At 28.4% G+C, this 18888-nt stretch overlaps 1 protein-coding gene across 1 annotated transcript in view; it reads right to left on the minus strand.

The window, feature by feature from the left end:
* LOC119601561 (serine/threonine-protein kinase WNK1-like) overlaps positions 1–7196 on the minus strand; it is a gene marked incomplete at its 3' end in the record, with an annotated part of 235676 nt that extends 228480 nt beyond the window's left edge. The window contains exon 1 of the mRNA XM_037952574.1: positions 6869–7196. The remainder of the gene's footprint in view (positions 1–6868) is intronic.
* Positions 7197–18888: the final 11692 nt, after the last annotated feature.

The raw sequence follows: 18888 nt of genomic DNA on the forward strand, positions 1-18888 counted from the left end.
TTCCATTTTCATTTGCTGATGATGTTCAGCTTTTGTTTAGAGGTGATGTAGAATTTCCTGATGTTTTACAAAGTGTTATTGATCATACTGCCGATTTATTATTTAGTTGGGTTCAGGATAATGATCTTTCTGTGAATGTAAGTAAGACCAAGGCAATGTTATTTGGTATCTGTGGTAATAATAATAATTTCTCTGTTACTTTGGGTAATAATATGATTGAGTTTGTTGGCAAACTTAAGTGTCTTGGGGTAATTCTTAACAGGGAACTGAACTTTGAAGGTCATGTTAATTCAGTGGTATCAAGGGTTAATTTTACCTTACGAAAATTGTACAGTCTGGATTTGATGTTGCCTTTTCACATTAAGAAAAGAGTAGTTCATGGACTTATAATGCCAATATTTCTATATGCCTTGGAGGTATATTCAGGTACCTTTGGTTATGTGATAAAGAGGTTAGGATTGACATTTAATAGAGTTGTGAGATACCTATATTCTATTGGAATGAGGCAGCATGTGTCAGTTTATGTTATTAAGTTTCTTGAATTATCTTTTATGGATTATATTAAGTATAGAAATTTATTGCACTTTTACAAGTTATGTAAACTGCGTGCTCCGGAATATTTGGTTAGTTTGTTTGAGTTTTGCAAATCTAACAGAAATGGACAGTTGAAAATACCAAAGTTGACTTCACAATTAGAGCTATTATTTTGTGTTAGAGTGGCACGTGTATACAATAAATTATCGAAAACTTTGAGAAACTTTGATGTTTCTGTTAAAACTTATAAGAAAAAGCTTTTTCGTGAAATTTCTGAAAACAGTTTATCCTTGTAGGTTTGAGTAGAACTGTGGAATGTTCTTATAGAATCGATGATTTTGTGTATATACATATATGTTTTCTACACAAGGTAATTTATTTCTTTATTGTGTCAATATGGTGTAGTTAGCTGTTTTTTATATTGGATTTGGGAGATTTGCTGACTGTATATTGTGGAATTTGTCATTTATATTGTATTAATTTCTGTATTTATGTAATTCTGTAAATAAAAAATTTTTGGGATTTTATGGCATATATTGGGATATGTGCTTTAATTCTATGTGTAATTAAGTTTCCTGTAACTCCATTGTATTGTTTTATTTTTGCTTCTTTATAACGTATTCTTGGGTAATGTGGAGGTGTGGTTGTAAGGTTTTGGATATTCTTGTCTTTGTGTTGGGGAAACATTTCATTCTTGTTTGTGCTGTTTTTTTAAGCTGTAGTTAATTTTTTATGTTTTTTGTTATTTCTATGATTTTGGAAGCCTGGTTTCTTGTGTAGGATTTTACTAGGGCATTTAAGTTTTTCTTCGCTTAATTTTGTTTTATTCAGGTAACTGAGATTCTATTTTGCTACATTAAGAATTAACTTTTTTTTGGTTTGTTCTTATATTTACATGCTGGTTTTTGTAATGAATTAACTGATAATGATCTGGCAGTATCATTAATTTGTAATTTTTTAGGTGACTTTTTGTTACTGTTAAATAATGGTTGATAATCATTTTTTAAGTGGAGGGTTGCTGTATTATATATTTATTCTGTATAATAGGTATTTTTTTAACATATTGTAAAGTTGATGTCTTTTGACTAGATTTTTGAGAATTGTTTACTATAACTTTATATGCATTTTGCTTTCTTCTGATAAATGAGCTGGAGTTTGTTTATAATTGAAATTAGAGATTGTATTCTGTTGTATATTTTCTATTATGTGAATGGTTTATCATTATTGAAATATTGTATGTTTTATTGATATTAACATGCATATTCCCTTTGTTGGTTATTACCTTTTTGATATTAGTATCACTTGACTGAGTTGTGGTGTTATTATTGCATTTGATGGTACTTTGGTAATGTTGAGGAATTAACTATGTTGATTTGCTTTTGCAGTTGGAAATTCGTTGATGAAATAATACTGTTTTTGGTAGGTTGGAATGTTTAGATTGGTTTTGGAATTGTGTTGTCATTCATATTGTTATTGCTATTCTAGAGTAACTGTCTTTGTGATTATCCAATATGATGAATTACTGATATTGTCATAATTGTGTTTATGGGTTGTTTTATGTGGTTATTGATATTTGTATTGAAATTTTAAATGATTTTGCTGAATACATTATTTTCAATTGTCAATTACTTGTAATTTCATATGTGCTTGGATGAGGATTATTTGTGTTGTTTGGATTAATACTTCGAACATTGTTGATGTTGTCTGCTTCATTGTTTTTTTATTATTCAAGATTATTTTTAATATCTTATTGTTATATTATTAGAAGTTGGAACTTTGTATTTTCTTTTACTTTCATTAACTGATTATTTTATTTAACATGCAGGGTTTCTTAAATTGGTATTTTCTTGTAGTTCATTGTGTTATGTGAGACCTTTTTTTTTTGATAAGATTTTGATTTATGTTGTATTAGTCCCTCATATTACTCACTAATTACTGTTATTTGTTTCTTTTTAAGGTATGTTATAATGCAAGTATTTTAGACCGTTGCTTTGGTATTATTGGTTGCCTAATTATTGTTGTTGGTTCATATCATTTTAATTGCAAGTAATATGCATAGGTTTTTTATCTAGTATTGACTGATTTGTGATATGATTTTTTTTTTGAGATTGTTTTGCCAATTTTGGGAAATTTCTGTTAGCTTTGAAATGGGGGAATGTTGTGTGTTTAAGGATGTTGTGATTGCTCAGTCAATATTGCTGATTTGGATGAATTTACTTGTGACTGTTTTGGTGGAAGATGATTGCGACTGTTATTGTATGCATGGAGTTTTGTGTTTGTGAGGATTTTTTCTGCTATTATATATTTTTGCTCTTAAGGAATTGACTTTGTTCTTTAAAGTTAGTCTTGAAATTTTTATTATGTAATTGATTGGTAATTTTGGTATTTAAATTCTTTTACATGAGTCGATATTTTTTGGGGTAGTTTAAAACTTTCTTACAATTGACTTATATTTCTTCACAGAAGGTTCAACTGATAGGTGTTTTATAGCTTCATGTTTCTGTCTGATTTGTATTACCTATGTCCTTTACAGTCTGGAGTGTTTATTTGCCATATAGTTCCTGTATGACATATTGATTGGTTCTGTGAGTTCATTTTTGGGATTGTTTATGATTTCTATATATACTTTTCTTTATTTTAACCCGTTTTGCTTCTTTGAATTACATTTGTTTGATTGCAAATTATGTAGGAATTTATTTATGAACAATGCGGTACATTTTAATTGTCCTATCGTTATTTTATATAGTATATTATCTTTTTAATAAAAATTAGGTGTAATTTTATTTATATATAATTATGTATTTTGTATTGGAGGAATTATTGTGAAGTAGAAATTTGTAACCGCTTATGGCCTATAGACTAGGTTATTGAATATTGTTAAATAAATAAAATAAAAATAAAAATTCGACACAAATAAGTTTTGTGTACATACATATGAATCACTCTACGAAATTTTTCTGGAGAGGACCGTAATTGGTCATAGCTCCTATATAAGGTCCACTTTCATTAATAATTCATTAATAAATCTATTGGAGTAATATTCGACTTGAATTTTTTGTTTGCATATAAATCATTATACGAAATTTTTTCTTGATAGGTCCATAATTGGTCACAACTCCCATATAAAGATCATTTCCGAAAATTGCTTAAATGCACATTGACAATCAAAGTCATCGGGATCAAATTCGACATAAATGTGTATTTTGTATATATAAATCGTTATACGGAATTTTACTTCTGAAAATCACTTAATACCACTTAATTCATTATTAGATGATAACCAGATAAAATTCGACATGAGTATGTTTTGTATAGATAAATCATTATATTAAAATGTTTGCAACTGGCCTTTTAATATAAAATTTTATGAACCTAATCGAAATTAGTTCCACATATGCATAAATATTAGTACCCTCACTACGGAAACAAAAATTTTGAGAAGTTATGTAAAAATTAGATAGTTAAATGGGTTTTAATAAAAAGTAGCTTGCTGGTGGAGGGTATTTAAGATTCGGCATAGCCGAATCGAGTTTGCTTTTATTCCTATATAAAACTTAGTTGTGCCAATTTTTGGAGAGATAGTAGTATATTTGACGTAGTTTTGAGTTAAAAAGCCCAAATCGAAAGGTCTGGTTGTATAGGGACTAGGATAAATAATGGACCAATTTCAACCATTTTCAATAGTCCTTGTGCCGAAAAACTCGTATGGTCCAAATTTTATCAAAACATCTTGTAGCTTGCGCACAAGGTTTACATGGACAGCCAACCAGCCTACATCACTATAGTGGGGAGGGTATTTTGCGTTTGTGCTGATGTTTGTAACGCATAAAAATATTGGACCTACACCCACTTTTAAGTATACCGATCTAACCGGATGAACTACATCCAAGGAACAGATGGATAAGCTGCGATATGTACGATATAACTATCAGGAAAAAGGTATTTCGCGGTATACTACTGGGTGGCATTTTGTCACTATTACTCTGGGTTATCACGATTAATAGCCTACTAAGGACCCTAACTGATAAAGGACTTAAAACTGCTATGCAGACGATGTCGTAATACTTTTAAATGGAAAGGATCCAAATAACTTATGTAGAAGAGCTGAGGAGGCTCTGAATACGGCCTTGAGCTGGGCTCAACCGAGAGGCCTCAATGCTAACCCGGCGAAGACGGAAATCTGTCTTTCACAAGAAAGATAAAAATTTCTACGTATAATGAACCCTGCTTCCTAGGCAAGAAGATACCAGTGACAAAGTTCAAAGTCCATTAATTCAACTACCCCCACCACCTTCCGGTTTGGGGTTTTTAACTCATAATTATGTCAAATATACTACTATCTCACCAAAAATGTATAGAGGCATAAACGACTATGCCAATTTTTATAATGATCGGCCGCCCCCATTCAACCCCCCTTTAAAAAAATATCTTAAACGTCCAAAAATTGACTTGTAACCATTAGTGATGAAATTCTGCATAACTAACATCCCTCTTCCCAATTTGTTGAGTATCTGCCCATATTTGACCCTAACTCCCATAAAAAGCGTCTTTTAAAAATTTTGTTTTTCATCAATAAATTGCTTTATTTAATACATCGGAATTAAGGTAAAATTCAACATAATAGTTTTTTATGAAAAATAAATAATTTTTAAAATATACCCATGATGTAGGGTACAATATAGTCGGCCATGCCCGACTATACTTTCATACTTGTTAGTTATTTAAATCATACTGAAAATACCGCTAAAATATATTTTTGTACACTACCGATAACGCTAAAATATCAATACCGAAATAAGCCAAAATACCGATAACGCTAAAATATCAATACCGAAATTAGTCAAAATACCGATAACGCTAAATTCCAATACCGAAATAAGCCAAAATACCGATAACGCTAAAATACCAATACCTAAATAACTCAAAATGCGGATACCGCTACCTTATCACCGTTTCGAAACGGTTGCCAACCTTGATTTGCACTTAAATTCGAATTTTAAATCGGCTGTGGTTCCTTCCTTTAACACCTAAATCTATCTAAAATATCATTCATATCTCCCCTTAAAATTTCTATTTATAGGTATAACTCTTTAAAAAATTACTTTAAATAACTCTCAATTTGAGAAAACAATAAAGATCCGTAATCACACATATTTTCTATACAAATCGAGTTTTATATCACAAATAAAAAATTTTAATTTATTGTTAATCTATGGTCAGATAAATATGCCATCAAAAAATTATCTTGATATAAATTCGGTTGCCATTTTTCAAATACAGATCAAATCTAAAAAAACCATGAAGATATGTTCTTCCTAGTTCGTATATGGACTTTGGATAAGTGAGGAATTCAATGGTTTTCCTTGGATACAAGTTGCTCCTCTTTGGCAGTTAAAGATTTTAAAAGACAGTGTGTATTTTCTATTAATTCTCTGTGTCATTTCATCAATCACTATATTTTACATTTTTTAATGACATTGATTAAATATCTCATAATTGTATTCCATTGATTTACACTTGTTTTAAAAATATAATCAATTTTTTATATTGGAATTCCCTCATTATTATTCATTAAACATTTTTAACGCAAATAACTTCAAAGTTTCACACAATGACTAAATGATTTTTGCAAATTGCAATTGGAAAATACTTAACACATGTCCTTTCAACAATAAAACAATAATTTCCAAAAAGTAATTAAAAAATAATTTGAAAAATCCAACGAAATTAACTGGAATTCTCAATATGCAAAATACTTTATTGAAGTGCAAATTCTGATGAAAAATAATAAAATGCAACAACAAATGAACCAAAATATGTATTTTAATATTTTTTCTTGGTTTTCCCATTTTACACAATCTCTATTTTCAATTGGAAAACATAAATTTACTTTTTACCTGTTTTTTCGAATTTTATTTATGAACAAAAAACAAAATTCTCTTAAAAAAGGATAGGCAAAAAACTTAGTTGATTCACTGTATATATATTGGCAATATAAACCATTTTTTCATACAAAATATTTTCTTGTCAACCAGTTAAACCTTTCTATATTTTTTTAGGCAAATACTTAATTCACTGTTGGAAATAACATTTTTGTTAAAAATTTCCTACAAATCAAATACAACTATTTTTATTTATTCTTGAAATTATAAATGGCTTAAATAAGTTCTTTTTCCAAAATTAAGATGGCGAGTGCAAATTATAATTAAAAAACTTAAAAATAATAAAAAAGAAATATTTTTTCCTTTACAAACAAATATTTGTTAGCCAGTTATATCTTTTTAATGTTTATAAAATAGATATTTATTCAAGTCAATATCTTGCAAACACTTACCTAAGTTTACTTTCTCCCAACAAACAATCTTGTTATTTATTTTTGGTCTTTTTGCACAAATAAAATTATTTTCCCAATTGGAATAGCCACAGTCTTACTACACAAACACACATATAACCACACAAATTTATTGATATTTTTTTAACTTCTTTCTAATTATTATAGCTCGCACAATAAATAATATCTCACTGAATATTACGAAAAAATATAATTATTTAATAATACAACCCGATTTTTATAAACGCTTATTTCGCTTCATAAAATATAGGGAAAATATGTACAACTTATTGACATTAAAAAATATATTCATGAAAATTAGTTCTGATACTTTTTTAGTTAGTAATTTATCGATACAATACAGAGTTGCCATATCGAATATAGGATACCAATCATATTGTCCCGTCTACACGTAACATAAAATGAACGACTTTTTCTCTTTGATGATAAATTCTATAAAAACTACATAAGGTTTAATATATATGTATATATATATGAAATATTGTTATTTTCTCAAACATAGGTAATGTGAGTGAGTACAAAGAGAATAAGGGTAACATATTTGTTTTGTTTTACTTTTGCCAAACAAATAAAATAGATAATGATGATTGTACAACAAATAACTTATTGTATGCTGCAAGCGCATAAAAACACAATAGTTTTCAAATTTGTTTTATTATTTTAAAATGTATATTCAGTATCTATCTATAGGAGATATCGTAGCAAACCTTTACATAGTTAGAGCTGAGGTGTTTTCGTATCTACTTACAATCTTTAGACTCCGTAGGTCCATTGGAGTCCAGTGGTAAGGCCCCTAAAATTGGTCACCTGGACTAAATTTTTTTAAAATCAATAAAAAGGCATTTATGATCCGTATTAAAAAAAACTTTAATGGAAAATTACAAAATAAAACTTTTGAAAGATCTCAGTACAATTTGCCAAAAAAAATAAGTTTCTTAAATTTTGTCGAAATGCATCTCAGATATTCCCTAATTTTGAGCTTATTGCGGGAAAAATAATTGTAAAATTTGTAAGAATATTTTTGGTCCACAAAAAGACTTTTATTTAGCGCATTACAAAGGACACAAAAATTATGATTTTTTTCGATATATGATAAAATTATCGTAATTTTAAGAATATTTCGATCAAAGTGTTTACAAAGATATTTAGCGTTTTATTAAACGACTTTTTTAATTTATGTAGAAATTCTAAAGCACTAAAAGTAATTCTGTGGAATAAAAGTACTTCAAACAATTTTATGATTATCACAAGAAGCTGTTTCTCGGGACACTCATCTTTACGTCAGATATTAAGCTTAGACATTTTTTGAAATACATTTTTCAAAATTTAAAACAAATTCTTTACGTCAGATATTAAGCTTAGACATTTTTTGAAATACATTTTTCAAAATTTAAAACAAATTCTCTTAAATAATGTATTTTAATTTTAATTTTTTTATCAACTAAATGATGTACATAGTCTTGCCGATTTTTTGAAAAGCCCTATTCGGGGGTACAGTTGTGGGCTAGGTGAAACAATGGATCGATTTTAAGCCTTTTCATTGGGTCAAAAGAAGAATTATACCCTCCCCACTGTAGTGGTGTAGGGTATAATTAACCTAAGTCAATACCTCTTCCACTACTTATAAGGAATATCTACATATATGTATATATGTTTTCATTAGTTATTGATTTTATGTCGATTAAAAAATAGAACTCTAGAGACCACCTAAGAGTATGTAAAATTTCATTTCAATATTCTCAAGAGTTCACTAGAATTATTTTCAGAAAATGTTGAATTACTATCAGAAAATATCACAGGAAAAACTAATTTTAAAAAATTTCAGTTAAACGATTAATCAACAATTTTAAAAGGGTTCATTTCATTTTGTATTTGTTTCATAAAAATGTATAATCAAAAACGTATTTAACAACAACAATAAGAGAAACAAATAAATATTTTGTGTATGAAATCAATCAAAAATGATACTTCAATAAATAAAATAATTGAAAACGAGGTTTTGGTAATTGAATTCTTTTTTCAGTTTTTCTGTGAATATAAAGAATTTTAAAATTATAATTTTTAATTAAATTTGTTTAAAAAATGTGTAAAAAATAATACATACATATGTATATGTATAAAAAAATATTCACTAATTTGTCACATATTTTTCTTTTGTTTTGAAATAAGTCTTATTTAATATAAATAAACATACTGCATCAATATAGATTCTTTGTATTACTATAAGTAACAACAAATAGTCAAAAATATTTGTAGTACAATAGTTATTTGAGAGCAAGAAACAAATACAATACAGTATTCAACTCAAAACCATAACTACCGGTCCACACTAGAAAACTATTTTTGGGAAACTTTTGATTTTGCGTGAGAGAGAAAGAAATATCATTCATCTCTCTCGCGGTACGGAGTTTCAAGTACTCGGAAACTCGTTTTGTTTTGTTATTCTTCTCATTCATACAAGAACAAATCAATGCAATTAACACGTAGTTTCTGAAACAAAAGTTCCTATGTGTAGACATTAAGGAAACTTTAAAAGAGAATTAAGAAAAAGTTTCTGATCTAAAGTTTCTGTGTGTGGACCGGCACTAAGCAACTGGTCAAGGCGAATTCAGATAAGGTGGTGTTATTCAATCAGCTGATTATTTTTTTCTTCACTTGACTGGTACGCACTGATGTCAGAGTTTGTTATTGTTTACATTTTTATATTTTAAACTTTCCGTTAAAACAGAGAAAAACTTCGTTAGTATTTTGAATAATTTATGTAAAAAATCTGAAAATACCAAGCATTTTGTAAACAAATATTTTTCATATATAAATAATGAATAATTGGTACGCATGTAGCAACTTAACATAACAATAATATTTTTTCTATTAAATGTTAACAAAGTAAACAAAAATATAAAACAATTTTATATTTACACTTTGTACATAACGCGATTAACTAAAAAAATTCTCTTCCGGAACACTATATAAAAAACCCACATGAGGTATTAACCCGACCGGCGGCAGCTATCTTCTACGTTATGGTAAAATTTTGAGATCTGAAAAAAATTTTAATAAATTGTTTTATTATTTTTTAGAATTTTCCATTTACAACAAAGATTCTTTTATTCGGTATACATATCTATACAAGTCTATGTCATCTGCATTCAGGTGTTCCGCAGGGCTCTGTGTTAGGACCTTTGTTATTTATTCTATATGTAAATGATCTGTATTTGTGTACCAATTCAGTGTCCTGTGAAACATTTGTGTATGCTGATGATGTTTTTCTTTTGTTCAATGGTGTTCGTGAATCTACTTCTGAATCGTTTGTTAATAATGTTAATTGTTGTCTTAATCGTGTTGTAGAGTGGACTTCCAATAATGTACTTGCCATAAATCCTACAAAAACTATTTTATTTGGTACTGACGACGTTTTAACTGATATGAATTTTTATCTTGGTAATGTTTTAATTGAGAATGTTGTTCGGCATAAATACTCTGGATAATAATCTTTCTTTTTGTTATCATGTTGATTTAATGTCTGGTAAAATCTGTGCTATTCTCCGTAAAGTTTTTTAATTAATGTATATTTTCCTCTGGAAATTTAATTAAAACTGGCTCATGCTCTTATGATGCCTCAGGTTATTTATTGCCATGAGGTTGTATCGGGGTCATCTGTGACTACACTTGATAAGTTAAGACGTATAGTTAATATGATTGTAAGATTTTTGTATAATCATATATCGGCTTATGTTTGTCAGTTTCTTCGTTGTTCGTTCAGTGACTTTGTGAAATATAGAAATTTAACTCTATTTTATATTGTTATTAGAAATGACTTTCCGTCTGGCTTATGAAATAAATTTACATTTCTGAGGTCTTCTAGATATCCTCAGCTTTTTATTCCAAAAATTTTCAAATTAAGCTTTGAGAGATCATTTACAGTCAGAATTGCGCGTTATTGGAATGGCTTGCCTTACGAATTAGTTTCACTTGAGCGGTTCTAGTGATATTAATATCATAATATGTTGCTTAAAGCTAAGTCATTTGTGATCTGATGTACCTGTTTATTACATTATTATTATTGTATGAGTATTACTTCTTATTGGGACTTGTTAACTGATGTTTTATTTAACTTTATGAATTTTCTTTTTATTGTTTATGGCTGGGGAGCCAATTATTTTTATGTTTGTATGATTGTAGCTATTAGATACATACATTGTAATTTACCTAATGTTAGATACTCAGGATTTTTATTGCTAAGCAATTCATGTTTATATTTTGGCCTTATAGGCTTTGTATTGTGATAATGAATGAATGAATAAATAAATAAATATAATTTTTCCATAAATTTTTAAATTTTTATTTTTATTTTTTACAAAAATATTAATTTCATTTGGAACAAATATTATTCCACTCAGGGTATATTATCTTCACAAATTTTTATATTTTTTAATAAAATATAAAAATTTTTCAAAATATTTTCATTAAATGAATTCGCTGCAATTATTGTTTTTGACATCAGTGCAAAAACAAATTACATGAACAATTTTGTTGTTGCCGAACTGCCACCACCTTATTTAAATTCGCCTTGCAACTGGTATTGTTTTTGTGGATAGAGTCAGTGTTGCCAACTTAGTGCTTTTAGCACTATTTGCGGTGCTTTTTGATGTGCCTAAAGCGCCTTGGCGACACATCAGTTTGTTTGACTCAAACGGTAAGATTTTTGATTGTGTTAGTAAAAAAACTTGCACCGCATACGCTTCAAACATTTAGAAGACAAAACTATTGCGCATCACCCCAGACGTCACGTCAGAAACACTTCTGGACGATTGTCAGACGAGAGCACACGTTTTACAAAAACAAAATGCATTGATTTCGAATATTCGTCTTCTAGAAATATACTTTTAAGTTACTTCCGGATGATAGTTAGAAGAGTACATCCATTTTGCCTAAACAAAAAACCATGACTGTTTTATTTTATTCATCTGGAAGTATATGTTTTAGTGACTTCTGCATGAGAGTTGGGTGAGAACACACATTTTACAATAACAAAATACATTGTTTCCTAATTTGTATCTTCTTGATTTGTTTGTTTGTGTCACTTCTGGAAGACAGTTTGAAGAGTGTTCACATTAATGATGTATTTTATTCATCTGGAAGTGTGGATTGTATTCACTTCTGGACGATTGTCAGACTAAAGCACACATTTTACAAAAACAAAATACATTGATTTCTAGTTTTTGCCGTCTGGAAGTATACTTTTAGGTTACTTCCGGATAAAAGTAAAAAGAGTACAAAAAAATATAAATACTCAATTTTTTAGCGTGAACGCGAAAAAAAAAAAAAATAAATAATGTAGAAATTCTGCTAAGTTCAGTGATGTTTTGTGTTTTGTCCAGTCATGTTCAGTTTTAATTATTCATTGTAAAACTTAAATGAGTTATTGAATTTAATATTCATAGAAAAATAGTGTAATTAATATATTGTGAATCTTAAGTAATAAAAACAATATGACAGTGTTGTGTTAAAAGTCAACTGTTAATAAACATTTAAGAAGGTTTTGTTAATTGGTGATGTTTATTAAATATATACCAAAAAGTAATTATCTTCAAGGATTATATAAATAAAACTAGATTTTAGTACCCGGCGTTGCCCGGGGTTTTAAGTGGTTTCATAACATTATACTTAAGTATCCCCCGTCAGAGTAAACTAAAAAATCTGCTTTATGGAGATTACTTCACACATTTTTTTTTGCCCGTTTCTTTTTCTTGTTTTTCCCTCTAGGTGTGGACTTTCGAATACACATATCTCTGAAACTAAAAACTCATCGTCTAAAATATGTTTACTTTAGAATGAAAAAAAAATCAGACTTAAAACATAGAAGTACAATTTTTTCGCCTTATCTCCAAAGCTCTAAAAGAATTCATTCCCTAATTCTTTTTTTGAAATTGAGTTACATTTTAAAGAATTAACAATGAATTAATTCCTATAGTATGTTAAATTCCTTCTGAATGAATTAATTTTGTTTGCATTCAATCTGTTACAAATTGAATTAAAATAAATTTCAACAATTCCTATTGATTTGTAAATTCCCTCTGAATGATATAAATTTTGTTTGAATTCAATCTATTACAAATTGAATTTAAAAATTTTTCAACCATTCAATTTGAAATAGATTGAATGAAAGTTTTTTTTCATAATTCAAAAGCATTCTGTATATTAAAAATTGAAAAAAATTTTTTCTTTCATTCAATTTTTAATAGAAGAAATTAAACAAATAGGAATGATCATTCAATTGGATTGATTTCTATAAATAATGAATTCTCTTAGGAATTAATTCAATGGAATATAAAGCCAAGGAATTAGAGAATGGTACATTGACAAATTTAAAGCCGAATTAAAAATATAAGGGAATTAATTCCAAATAGAATTCATTCTTTTCAAGCTCTGCTTATCTCCTATTTTGAAACGGAACTTGTCACATACTCTTTCAAGCAGGGTTTCAAAAAACTGCTAATTGCAGTCGCAAATTACTAAATATTTAACTAAATTTAGTACCATGCTTAAAAAATATTAACTAGTTAAAATTTCCCCTTACAAGCTAACTGAAGTCAGTCAACTGTGTCAACACATTGCTGCAATAACTTGCAAGTGGTTTTGTTTTTCTTCAGCAGCCACACACACAAGCAGCGGCCATGTTAAGTTTTTTAACTCAGCCGAACTGAACACAACGACTGAACAGTAAAAACAGTTTTGCGTGTGCTGCTTACGTATTGCTTAGTTCTTGCTTTCGTTTTCTTACTAAGGGACGTAAAAAAAACTGATAGTTTGACTGGTTAGTACAAATCAAGCCGACTGAACAATAAAACTTGATGGGTTGTTTGTTCATTAGGACTTTGTTATTGTATGCAATTTGTTTTATTTAGTATATTGTATGTTTTTGTGTTTAAATTTGACAAAATTAAACAAAGTAATTGATAATTATTGCTAATAGAAATTGTTAATTAATTTAAAATTTATAAATTTATAAATTACTATACTTATAAATTTAGATATTTTCTTTAAATAAAAATTGATTTAAATTTAAGCATTTTGATGATTTTTTTGTGAGATTTTGTTATTGTATGTATGTATGATGTATGTAGTTGTATGTATGTATGTATGTATGTATGTATGATGTATGTATGTATGTAGTATGTATGTATGTATGTATGTATGTATGTATGTATGTATGTATGTATGTATGTATGTATGTAGGTATGTATGTATGTATGTATGTATGTATGTATGTATGTATGTATGTTGTATGTATGATGTATGTATGTATGTATGTATGAGTATGTATGTAGTATGTAGGTATGTATGATGTATGTATGTAGTATGTATGTATGTATGTATGTATGTATGTATGATGTATGTATGTATGTATGTATGTATGTATGTATGTATGTATGTAGTATGTATGTATGTATGTATGTATGTATGTATGTATGTAGTAGGTATGTATGTATGATGTATGTATGTATGTATGTATGATGTATGTATGTATGTATGTATGTATGTATGTATGTATGTATGTATGTATGTATGTTGTATGTATGTATGTATGTATGTATGTATGTGATGTATGTATGTAGTATGTATGTATGATGATGTATGTATGTATGTATGTATGTATGATGTATGTATGTATGTATGTAGGTATATGATGTATGTATATGTATGTATGTATGTATGGTATGTATGTATGTATGTATGTATGTATGTATGTATGTATGTTGATGTATGTAGTATGTATGTATGTATGTATGTAGTATGTAATGTATATGAGTATGTATGTATGTATGTATGTATGTATGTATGTATGATGTATGTATGTATGTATGTATGTATGTATGTATGTATGTATGTAGTATGTATGTATGTATGTATGTATGTATGTATGTGTATGTATGTATGGATGTATGTATGTATGTATGTATGTATGTATGTATGTATGTATGTATGTAGTATGTATGTATGTATGTATGTATGTATGATGTATGTATGTATGTATGTATGTATGTATGTATGTATGTATGTATGTATGATGTATGTATGTATGTATGTAGATGTATGTATGTATGTATGTATGTAGGTATGTATATGTATGTATGTATGTATGTATGTATGTAGGATGTATGATGTATGTATGTATGTATGTATGTATGTATGTATGTATGTATGTATGTATGTATGATGTATGTATGTATGTAGTATGTATGTATGTATGTATGTAGTATGTATGTATGTATGTAAGTATGTATGTATGTATGTATGTATGTATGTATGTATGTATGTATGTATGTAGGTATGTATGTATGTATGTATGTATGTATGTATGTATGTAGGTATGTAGTATGTATGTATGTATGTATGTATGTATGTATGTATGTATGTATGTATGTATGTATGATGTAGTATGTTGTATGTAGTATGTATGATGTGTATGTATGTAGTATGTATGTATGTATGTATGTAGGTATGTATGTATGTATGTATGTATGTATGTAGTATGTATGTATGTATGTATGTATGTATGTATGTATGTATGTTGTATGTATGTATGTGTATGTATGTATGTATGTATGTATGTATGTATGTATATTAGGGTGGGTCGAAAATAGGCTTTTCACTCGGATCAACTTCTAATAGTGAAATTATGTTGTATTTTAACGTCAAATGGAAGACTGTAAAATATTATTCAATTATTTTGAGGGTAAGAGCCCGCGCATCGCGGGCTTTAAGTATTAATTATTGCACCATTTTATAGCAACATCGTAATGTCTACAAAATTGTCTTTCCAAAAAGATGGAAAAACTAAAAATTGGTTAAAAAAGTTTTGAGTTATTAAAATTTCCCCCGAGAATTTTGTGATTCTGAAGACATATAAAAGTAAATATAAGAAAATTTTTGTTAGTTTTGAAAAATTTTACAAAAAAATATTATGTTTATCTTTATAAGGTTCATAAATGTGCTAGTACGAATTTTTGTTCAAATTGGATAACGCTTACTCAGTTTAGTCTGTGGTCAAAAAAGGGCCATTATTTTAACAGCATCTCCAAAACTCCATTTTCAAACTTTAAAAAGTTTTGTTAAATGGATTATTAAAAATTAAAGTTTTCTATGCTGGATATTATAAGAGATATATATAAGAATTAAACACAGAAAGAATGAGCTTAATACCTCTCATAGTTTTACCGTACCTGCGATGTGAATTTGAAGGATTTCGGGAAAAAGGCAATTTCTGCCAATAATTAAGTAAAAACAAGTTAGAGTGCTATATTCGGCTATACCGAATCTTAAATACCCTCCACCAGCAAACTACTTTTTATTGAAACCCATCTAACTATCTAATTTTTAGATAACTTGCCAAAATTTTTGTCGAACTAATTTTGATTAGGTCCAGAAAAATGTATATTAATACGCCAGTTCGAAAAGATTTTAATAGAATGATGTATCTATATACAGAATATGGGAGTTGTGACCAATTATGGACTGATAAGGAAACAATTTCATATAATGATTTATATGCAGAAAAAGATCAAGTCTAATTTTACTCCAATAGCTTTATTAATCAATGAAATATGTGCGTTTAGGTGACTTTAGGAAGTGGACTTTATATAGGAGCTATGAGCAATGAAGGGTCTATCCGGAAAAATTTCGCAAAGTGATTCATCATATTTTATATTTTATCAAGATATCTTTATTCGATAATTAAATATGTGCGTTTAAGGGATTTTTTGAAGTGGACCTATTACCAAATATGGATCGATCCAGAAAAAATTTGGTACAATGTTTTATATGCCTATTCGCAAAAAATTTCGTAGAGTCATTAATGTAAAGATAAAATTTTGTCAGGATAGCTTTACTTGACATTTAAATATGTGCTTTTAAGTGATTTTCGAAAGAGGGCCTTATATGGGAGCTATGACCAATAAGGGACCGATCCGTAAAAAAAATAGTGAAATGATTTGAGTGCACACAAAACATATTTCTGTCGAATTTCATCAAAATAGCTTTAGAATTCAATGAAATATATGCGTTTAAGTGATTTTCGGAAGTGGACCTTATATGGGAGCTATGACCAATTATGGGCCTATCCGGAAAAATATTCGTAGAATGATTCATGTTTAGGTAAAACATATTTGTGTCGAATTTTATCAATATAGCTTTACTTGGCATTGAAATATGTGCTTTTAAGTGATTTTCGGAAGTGGACCTTATATGGGATCTATGACCAATTATGGACCGATCCGTAAAAAATTTTGTAGAATGATTTGTATGTATACAAAACAGATTTGTGTCGAATTTTATCCCGATAGCTTTATAATTCAATGAAATATATGCGTTTAAGTGATTTTCGGAAGTGGACCATATATGGGAGCTATGACCAATTATGGGCCTATCCGGAAAAAATTTCGAAGAGTGATTTATATTTCTACTAAATATACTTGTGTCGAATTTCATCAAAATAGCTTTAGTTTACAATGAAATATGAGCTTTTAAATGATTTTCGGAAGTGGGCTTTATATGGGAGCTATGACCAATAATGGACCGATCCGTAAAAAATTCGGAAGAATGATTTGTATGTATACAAAATATATCCAACTCGAATTTTATCACAATAGCTTTATTCATCAAAGAAATATGTGCGTTCAGGTGATTTTCGGAAGTGGACCTTATATGGGAGCTATGACCAATTGTGGACCGACTGAGATCTACGTTGAGAGTATGATTTCTGTTCATATTAAATTTACATGTACAAAATTTCGTGTTGATACCGATATATTTGAGGGAGTTATTAACGATAAACTAATTTCCGGGAATATATACCTTTGTATGGGGGCTATGGGAAATATTGGATCGATTGTAAAGATTTTGAATATAATTCATCACTGCCCTGAAAAAATAATGATGACAAAATTCATCGAAATATCTTTGAAATATGAAGAAAACGTAATTTTTTTCGAGGTAGTCTGAAATTTGTTCTCATAACTTTTTACGTTGTGAACCGATTTTGCTGATTTTCAATACTAACTGCTTAGGATAATAATAAATATTTTGGGTGAATTTGGTTTATTTCCTTTGCTTAGTTTTAACGTGAGCGTGTTTTACACAGACAGACAGACAGACAGACAGACGGACATAGCTAAATCGACTAAGAATTTGATAAGGACCCAGAATATATATACTTTGTTGGGTCTTAGATGAATATTTCTTGGTGTTACACACGGAACGACAAACTTATATATACTAGGGTGATCGACTCGATTTTTCAACCGGTTTTAAAACCGGTTTTTTCTGCTTTACCAGTGTCGGTTTTTTCTGCTTTACCAGTGTCGGTTTTTTCTTAATGTTGATTTTTCGAATATCGAATAACCGGGTTTTTTCACTTTTTAAAACCCGGTTTCGAATACTTTTATTTGCTTTGTATTCAAAGATTATTTAAATGAAATTTTTAAGTAAATAATAATACAGCCCGTCTAAATTTTAAAAATATTCGAGTCGAGGAACTAGAGTATATTTTTCTACAGCTCTTTTGGTTAAACTTTTTTGATTTTCCTAATTAATTAAAAATTATTTGTAAAATGGATAACTGTTTGATAAAATTTAGCAATCTTAAGATTATATTCCAATTACAATAATTAATTTACGGCTGAAATTTTATGGAAGTGTTGGAATGCCTATGCAAATTTCCTAAACAGGGCTTTTAAAATAAGCTAGGATTACATGTTTAACAGAAGTGTCCCACTTTTTTCCTAATTTTTTTATATCAAAGAAATAATGTAAATCAGACGACTAGATCTAAAGTTATAATCTTTTAAACTGTTAAAAATCATTTCGGACCATGTTTTATTAATCAAATTTAAACATAAACATTAAGTTTTTCAAATTAAAATATATTTTTTGTTAATTGTAATGAAAAACCGGTTAACCGGTTTTTTCTAAATTTGAAAAATATCAACCGGCTTTTTTTA

Source organism: Lucilia sericata, unplaced genomic scaffold (genome assembly GCF_015586225.1).
Source record: "Lucilia sericata isolate MDLA Ls3-8-SP2 unplaced genomic scaffold, ASM1558622v1 Contig000173F_arrow, whole genome shotgun sequence".
NCBI classification, from domain to species: domain Eukaryota; kingdom Metazoa; phylum Arthropoda; class Insecta; order Diptera; family Calliphoridae; genus Lucilia; species Lucilia sericata.